A 9,768-nucleotide genomic window follows, 5' to 3' on the forward strand; every position below is an offset into this window, starting at 1 on the left:
GCTCTAGGTGCATGGACTTCAGTAGTTGTGGCATGCAGGCTCTGTAGTTGTGGCACATGGGCTTAGTTGCTCCACGGCATGGGGGGATCTTCCCAGACCAGGGCTGAAACCCATGTCCCCTGCATTGGCAGGCAGATTCTTAACCACTGCATCACCAGGGAAGCTCCTACAGATTGCTGATTGCTGTTTTGACCAGGTGTATTACTAATAATTACAACAATAGCTCCATCAAAAGAAATTTCCCAATGGTCATAGGAAGTAAGGTTACAGGAAATAAAAATATATTAATATCAATGTATTGTAATATGTATTGATATTAATATATTTTTATTTATTAATAAATAATAAGGTGACCAGTAAAAGATTTCAAGCATAAAAATATGCATAAGGAAAGTCTCAGACTTCCCTGGTGGCACAGTGGTTAAGAATCCACCTGCCAGTGCAGGGGACACGGGTTCGAGCCCTGGTCCGGGAAGATGCCACATGCCGTGGAGCAACTAAGCTCGTGTGCCACAACTACTGAGCCCGTGTGCCGCAACTACTGAGCCCACGTGCCTAGAGCCCGTGCTCCGCAACAAGAGAAGCCACCACAATGAGAAGCCTGCGCACCACAATGAAGAGTAGCCCCTGCTCGCTGCAACTAGAGAAAGCGCGCATGCAGCAATGAGGACCCAACACAGCCAAAAATGAAAATAAGTAAATAAATTTATTTAAAAAAGAAAAAAAGAAAAGTTTCTGTGGGAAGTGGAATGGAAATTCAAATTCAGGGGAAAAAAGGAATGATATATTGAATAAAATGTATGATGTTTAAAGGAAAGCTTGTCCCTGTATTGTTTTAGTGGATGATGGTGGGTATCAAACACTATTAGATTCCTCTGTATACATTTAAAAGAATCATGTAACAGTTCTGAATGTGTATGTCACACATACATATGTATGCACACATCTGGATATATACACACAGTCAGCCTTCCATATCTTCGGATTTACATCTGTGGATTCAACCAACCGCAGACCGAAAATACACCAAGAAAAAAAATTCCAGAAAGCAAAACTTGAATTTGCTGCACACTGGCAACTATTTACATATCATTTACATTGTATTTGCAACTATTTGCATAGTATTTACACTGTGTGAGGTATTATAAGTAATCTAGAGATGATTTAAAGTATAAGGGGGGATGTGAATAGGTTATATGCAACTATGATAACATTTTATATAAGGGACTTGAGCATCTTTAGATTTTGGTATCTGCAGGGGAGTCCTGGAACCAATTTATATTTTATATGTATATATCATATATATGATAATAAAGCCTCAACATGAATGTACTTTGTGGTGAGATTATGCAGTTATATACAATAGCCAAAATTTATCATATCCTACACTTTAAATTGACAGATATTTTTGTATGTTAAAAAAAAAACAAGCAAATAAAGAGAGGGAAACCTGCCCCATTAAAATTGAAAGAGGAAAAAAAAATTGAAATGAAAAAACATAGGAATAGAGGGATATTTCCTTAGTATGATGGATAAATATCTTCTGTGTGTATAAGAGCTTAACATACACATGTACACATACATATGCATACATGTATAGTGAACAATTACTTTTTAAAGTCAATACTGACACTATACTGTAAGTATATCCTTACAAACTATTTAAACTTGTAATAAAATTTTAGATATAGACTGTAAATGTGTGAGGGTAAGCTTAATTTTACAAAATTCCTCTGGAGGATATGCAAGCAAAAAATCGGAAGACCCCTGGACACCAGTACAGGATAATACATATGGGGGGATCCAACATAGTAGAAACTGGGGGGACAATTAGTACATTTTTGCTACTAGGATGTAGGTAGACTAAATTACAATGACGCAATGTTTACACATGCAGTAGATATAAAAAGTTTAAAAGCAACTCTTCGTTCTCCTGCTTACTGTGGGGCAGGCAGGCACTGTCACACGTAGAGGAAAAGGAGTGACAGGACAGGCACCCAATTAGCCTGGCTGATGCCAAGGCATCACCAGATTGAATCTGGTAAAACGACACTCAGATCCGGGAGAGAAGACCATATGTAAGCAAGTGAACCTGCGGTAACACCTCAACTCAAGACTCATTCCATAATTACTTGAAACAAGACCTCATAATAGTTTTCCTTTGGCAGGGAGAAATCAGTTCAGTTGAACTCTAGCCAAGTATAGAAATCTTTTTATCATTAAGGTTGAATCTCCCAAATTACGCTGGAAACAAATTTACTGTGCTCCTAGGGTACCATATTATGTTATTTATAAATGTGGATGATTCAAAAGCAATAAAATGTTTGGCACTTGCTCTCAGTAAAGTCGCCATCTAATTGGGAGGACAACATCCAAATTAAAACAACTGAAGAACGATTCGAAGTAACATGTAAACAGTATGTAATAATCCCCCAAGAGAAACAAGTACTCTCATACTTTCCCAGCAGGAGGATAAAGTGGTACAAGCCCCTGGGGAAGGAATGTGGGCACTGAGATCAAAATTACGACTGAATACCTCCTTTGACCCAGGAATATGACTAATGGGAATTTATCCTTCCACCATACTTAAGAAGTAACATATATACAAAGTTACTCATTGCAGCATTATTGAAAATAACAAAAGATTGGAAAGAACTCAAATACCCTTGAACAGAGGACTGGTTAAATAAATTATGCTACATATATACAATGGAAAATTTTGAAAGTATAAAAATGCATGAGGAAGCTTTCAATGCACAGACATTTTTCAAAGTCTCCAAGGTAAGTGGGGGAAAATATCCCAGCAAGGCACAGAAAATGTGTATACAATGCATCATTTTGTTTTCAAGAAGGGGAAAATGGGAATACAGAATATATTTGTATTTGCTTTACTATTCATAAGTAAAGTCTGGATGAATACACACAAAAACTGAAAGCTGATTACCTGCAGTGAGTTATAGGAAGGTGAAAAGTGGCTGGAAGATCTCAGGGCAGGAGTAAGACTTGCCGTCTAAAATGCACAGGTATATTCTGAACCACGTGAATGTCTTCCTATTAACAATTAAGAAGAGAATAATGAAAAAACATCCCCCAACAAGGCAGAGCAGAATGAGGAGGAAGCTGGTTTCTGCAGGAATCCTCCTGGCCCTGGGTGGAGTTTCGACTTAAGCTTTGGGCAGCTCTGCAAACAGCTGGGAAACTGAGAAAGCACAGAGCACACAGCTTATGCGCTGGCCGCATTGCGCTGTTTGCGCAAGTCCCATCACGTCCCAGGGCTTCTGAGCCTCTGCCCAGCTGAAATGCCTCCCTGCCAGGTGCCTCTCCTTCACCACAGCCCAGAGCCCCCTCCTCCCCACCTCCGCTGCTGGTCAGGATGCTCACGACCCGCCATCCTCACCAGTTACCAGAATCCTCCAGCAGCTGCCTTTAATTTTTACTATGGGAGGGCAGAAGGGGGAGGGCAGGTCAATTAAGTAAACTTCTATTAAGAGAGGAGTGAAGTGCAGGAGGTCAAAGAGTTGGGACAGATACCTGGCCGGTTGCCAAGTCAAGCTTGGAAAATACTCCCCCAAGATACCACCGAGAAATCTGCCCAAACATGAATGCGGCCAGCTTCAAGTTGTGTAATCATGGGTGATTTTTTTTTCCTGCTATTTATACTTTGATGTGCGTTCCAATTTTTTTTTTAATGAGTATAGATTACTCTTAAAAGCCAAAAACTATTACATACAATGTGAGAGATGTATCTATTAAAAACCAAACCACTATTCTTACGTAGTCCTGAAACTCTGAAAGATAAAGGAAATTGAGATGGGCAGCATAAGAATTTTATAGCTGTATACAGTAAGTGTAAGAATACTATAATTTTTTAAAACCTCCTATAGTGCTGAAGGTGTCACCTGACAGTAGGTCAGTGGGATCCACCTAGTCAGGCTGGGCAGAGTGGAACTGTCCACGGTTCCAGGGCAGGAAAGTTCAGTCATTAAAGAGATGTCTCCGTCCGCCTGCCGATGCAGGGGACACGGGTTCGTGCCCCAGTCCGGGAAGATCCCACATGCCGCAGAGCGGCTGGGCCCGTGAGCCATGGCCGCTGAGCCTGCGTCCAAGCCTGTGCTCCGCAACGGGAGAGGCCACAACCGTGAGAGGCCCGCGTACCGCAAAAAAAAAAAAAGAGATGTCTCCATTAAGTTATACGCTCTCCAGCTGATAGCCAGTGGCTTCCCACTGTCTTCCTCTCCTGGGATTTGAAACTCGATATCCTGCAAGTTAAACCACTTTCCTCCCTCCACTTTCTAAGCCCAAACGTTGATGATGGTCCTATTCATCTCAGAAACTTAAATACATTTTGAAATTTGGCCAATTTTTTTCTCAGGTCCTTAGTAGTCCTGGGGAAAGTAAGCTAACATTCAAATTGAGTAGGTTTGGGCATAGCTGAGGCTGTTTCTCACCATTTAACAAACAGTTTTATTTAAATGACCATCAGTAAAGTTAGATGCAAACCCTCAACGCTTGGAAAAAAAACATAGTAGACCTTGATATTTGCAAGGAATCTATCCTAAAGCCTTCCTCAGTCCCAAACTTGGGAACAGCTCTATTGCCCAAAACACCCCACCTTTAAGCAGCACTCTTTTAACTGTAAATCACAGAAACCCAAACAACAGAAACAGGAGTGTGCTGGACGACAGAATTCAAGGAATGGTTGAACAACCAAATCTAGGAAGACAGAGAGGCAGTAAGCTTCCCTAAAAACAAGACTCAGGACACATACAACATAAGGACTGTGCCCATTTCTCATTTATGCGTCCCACTGAAAGCCATTTTCATTGCCTTCCCACGTGGCAGGGAACGTGACCATTACTGAGTTCAAGAACCACCACTGAAAAGGAATTCCTCAAGATTTTTCTGGTTGTAAGTTCAAAACTCCTGAGAAGAGTCTTTGATTGGCCAGTGAAGGTCTGGTGTCCGCCCTGGGCCAATCAGCTGTAAGAACATAGCAGCTCCAGCTGAATCACGTGGTTGAAGTGGAGGAGCAGCGGTTCTCAGAACGCAGGGAGTGCCAAACAGACCAAAAGAAATAAGCAAAGTAAGAGAGGGCTACTACACTCCAATAAAAAGGAACAAAGTAAAACTGAAAAATGTTAATGTCATTTCAGACCTTTACGGGAGTCATATGTTTAAGTTTTTATGCAGCAAAGCTGCAGCGAGTTGAAGAGGCTGGGTGCTCTCAGAGCCAAGAGCTTCCCTCCTATACACCAGCCTTAGGGCACACACAATTCAAGATTGTTCCACCTTAGCAAAATCCAAACTGTTATGTGTCCCGGCCTTCTGATTATAAACGACAAGGGTCTAGAATGCCTCAGACAAAATGCCATTTTTAATGGCAGGTGCTATCTCTGAAATGAGTACATTTACTATATAAAAAGGCAATGTGGTTCTCAATGAGCCTGCACCCTGACTCATCTTGACACCCCCTACCCCTGCCCACCAACTCTGGCCAACCAACTCCTATTATTTCTGGGCAATAGCAACTCTCCACTTAGTCCCTTTCCCTCCATCTACAACTGTCCTGGTTCAGAACCCCATTATGACCCCATTTTGAATCATTTTGTACACAGTAGAAAGAGAAATATGATGCTTAGGTCCTTTTTTGCCAAATACCTATTGAAGAGAGAAGGATTTTTAGTACCAAAAGATTAATGAAGCCAAGACTAGGAAAATGACAAGACGAGAGCATGGGTTTTGGAACCAGACAGCTCTGGTTTGAATCCAGCCCTGTCACTTACTCTCTGCATGACCATGGCAAGTTATCCGATCCCTCTGAGGCTGAGTTTCTTATAAAACAGGCAGAATAGTATTTGTCTTGCAGACGTATTGTAAAGATTAAATCAGGTGACAGATTGTTAAATGCCAAGATGCTAAGGGACTTCAATATATGCTGCTAATATTAGAGGACTCGTGCTAACCTTACAAAGGTCAATATACAAATGCAAGTGGAGTGCAGAGGGCCAGGAGGCTAAATCTGCATCCCTCTTCCCACCTTGCTTTGGCTCCCAAAGATACGCCATTTTTTTCCTCTAAGCCTGAAAGAACTGATTAAATAACTGTTCTCTGTTTTCCTTATTAAGCACTGTTTTGATGCAGACCATTATCTAAAGGAAAAGGTATGGAGTCATTCTTCCTTGGGACGGAGTACAGCCAGATTCTGTATTTAAAGAGACAGAAAATTTGAGAATGTTAATTCTCAAATTTTTTAGTAAAATTTGAGTAACTTAAGTAATCTCCCCGGAATATTGTTGAACTTGATGGGGGGGAGGGGTATGTGGCATGTGCCAGTAAATTTGAATGTTTGAAGGATTATGACTAAATTAGGGTCCGAAAGAAGACAGGAATTCAGAAAGTCAAACACTTAAAGTATTTTGCCCTGAATTGTTACATGATATAGACTGTAATGTGAATATGATGATAGAAGATGGAATTAGAAAAGACATTGCCGTTTTGAACATGATTCAACAATAAACTCTTCCTGAATTTTCTTTTTTTGAGTCAAATTCAACATAGGGTAAACTAATCTCATTGTGACCTACTAAGCATGATGAGGTCAACAAAATCTCCGGAGAATCTGTAACCCAGACATTTCTATCTTTTTTTTTTTCCTTATCCAAAGATCCTAAAAGATCATGACTAGGGAAACCAATTCTGATACTAAAAATAAATATTATGTTGCTTTCTCCATTTATAGGTAAAATTTGTAAGACTCTACATCTCAAGCCTCTTATCTGTATTCTAGAGTTATGCTACTATCTTCCTACTATCAGCAAACAACCAACATAAATGTGATAAGTGAAAAATATATATTACATTGCTGAAAGAAATTAAAGAAAGTCTAAATAAATGAAAAGACATCCCATGTTCACAGATTGAAAGAGTTAATGTTGTTAAGATGACAATACTACCCACATTGACAGAGTCAAGGCTATCTCTATGAAAATCCCAAGGTGTTTTTTGCAGAAATGAAAACTCCATGCTGAAGTTCATATGGTATTTCAAGGGACCCAGAATAGCCAAAATCATCTTGCAAAAGAAGGACAAAGTTGGAGGACTCTCACTGCCTGATTTCAAAACTTATTTAAAAGCTACAGTAATCAAAACTGTGGTACTGGCATAAGAACAGACATATAGAGCAATGGAATAAAATTTACAGTTCATAAATAAACCTCCACATCTATGGTCAATTGATTTCGACAAGGGTGTCAAGACCAATCAATAGGGAAACAACAATCTCTTCAATAAATGGTACTAGGAAAACGAAATATCCACATGCAAAAGAATGAAGTCGACCCTTGCCTTATACCAGATACAAAAATTAACTCAAAATGAACCAAAGACCTAAATTTAAGAGCTAATACTATAAAATTCTTAGAAGAAAATCTAAGGACAAATTTGCATAGCCTTGGATTTGGCAATGGTTTCTTAAACATGACACCAAAAGCACAGAAAACACACAAAAAAAATAGATAAAAGAGACTTCATGCAAATTAAAAATTTCTGTGCACCAAGGACACAACACACAAAATGGGAGAAAATATTTGCAAATCATATATACAATAAGAGTCTTGAAATACAGAATACATAAAGAACTCCTAAAGCTCAACAACACAAAAACAAACAACATGATTTTAAAATGGGCAAAGGGGGGAATGAAAGGGGAGGGAGGAATAAGTAGGTGGAGCACGGAAGATTTTTAGGGCAGTGAACTATTCTATGTAGTATTATAATGGTGGATACATGTCATTATACATTTGTCAAAACCCAGAGTGTATACAAGAACGAACCCTAATGTAAACTATAGACTTTGGGTGATAATGATTTGTCAATATAGGTTTATCGACTGTAATACATGTACCTCTCTGGTGTGGGTTGTTGATTGTGGGAGAGGTTGTGCAGGGGGGTGGGGGGGGCGGTTATATGGAAATTCTCTGTACTTTCCACTCAATTTTGCTGTAAACTTAAAACTGCTCTAAAAGCAGGGGCAAGGAGGAGAGGAGCAAAAGGACTTGAAGAGACATTTCTCTAAAGAAGATAAATAAGCACATGAAAAGATGCTCAACATCATTAATTATTAGGGAAATGCAAAGCAAACCACAGTGAGATACCACTTCACACCCAGTGGGATGGCTATAATAAAAAATATAGAAATAACAGGTGTTGGAGAGGATGTAGAGAAACTGGAACTCTCAGACATTGCTGGTGGGGATATAAAGTGGTGCGTCAGCTGTGAAAAACAGCTTGGCAATTCCTCAAGAAGTTAAACATAGAATTACCACATAACCCAGCAATTCTACTCCTATATAAATACCCAAGAGAAATGAAAACAAGAATTATACAAATACTTGTACACCTATGTTTATTGTAGCATCATTCACAATAGTCAAAAGGGGGAAAGAGCCCAAATGTCCAACATGAGATGAATGGATAAACAAAATGTGGAGTATCCATATAATGGGTGATTCATCCTTAAAAAGGAATGAAGTTCTGATACATGCTACAACATGAATGAACCTTGAAAACACCATACTAAGTGAAAAGAGCCAGACACAAAAGGACAACATTGTATGATTATACTTTTATGAGAAACCTAAAAAAGGCAAATTCATACAGACAGAAAGTAGAATGGTAGTTGCCAGGGGCTGGCGGAAGGGAGGAATAGGAAATTATTGCTTAATGATTACAGAGTTTTGCCATAATGGTGATGCATGCACAACATTATGTATTTAGTGCTGAGTCACACACTTAAAACGGTTAAGATGGCAAATTTCGTTACATATATTTTTCCACAATTACGTTTAAAAAGAAAAATGTAACCTGTGCTAACTGACCTGTGAACATAGGAATTAGAAGCTGTTGTGAAAGTTTACCAGGAGGGATACTGTTACAGTGTTTAAGCAAACAGAAGCATGGTGGTCTAGATGAAGCCCAGGAAAGATCAAGATGAAGTACTGATTAGTGTTTTTAAAGTACTAGATAAGCTGATTCTAAAATCCATATGGAAGAACTAAGAATAACAAAAAATAACTTTGAAAAAAGAAAAACAAGGGAGGCCACCTCTCCCTATGAGACATCAAGACGTACGTGAAAAGTTATAGTATTTACACAGTGTGATATTAGCCCAGGAATAGATAACTAGATCGACCAAAGAAGCCCCAAGCAAATCCCTGGCTCTATGGAAACTTGGTATCAGACAGACATAACCAACCAGTGGAGAAAGAAAAGACTATACAGTAAAGGGGCTGGACCAGTTGATTATCTATGTGGAAGAAAGAGAAAAATGGATCCCTACCCTTACAGCAATCACAGAATTAATTCTAGATGGATCCCATGCTTAATGTGAAAATCAAATTTTTAGAAAATTTTAGAAAGAAAATAGAGGAAAACACACATGATTTTGAAGTCGGGAAATTTTTTTAAAAAATAAGACTCGGGCTTCCCTGGTGGCTCATTGGTTGAGAGTCCGCCTGCCGATGCAGGGGACACGGGTTCGTGCCCCGGTCTGGGAAGATCCTACATGCCGTGGAGCGGCTGGGCCCGTGAGCCATGGCCGCTGAGCCTGCGCGTCCGGAGCCTGTGCTCCGCAACGGGAGAGGCCGCAACAGTGAGAGGCGCGCGTACGGCAAAAATAAATAAATAAATAATAAAATAAAAAATAAGACTCTAGGGCTTCCCTGGTGGCGCAGTGGTTGGGAGTCCGCCTGCCGATGCAGGGGACGCGGG

This window comes from Neophocaena asiaeorientalis, unplaced genomic scaffold (genome assembly GCF_003031525.2).
Source record: "Neophocaena asiaeorientalis asiaeorientalis breed wild unplaced genomic scaffold, Neophocaena_asiaeorientalis_V1.1 scaffold633, whole genome shotgun sequence".
NCBI classification, from domain to species: Eukaryota; Metazoa; Chordata; class Mammalia; order Artiodactyla; family Phocoenidae; genus Neophocaena; species Neophocaena asiaeorientalis.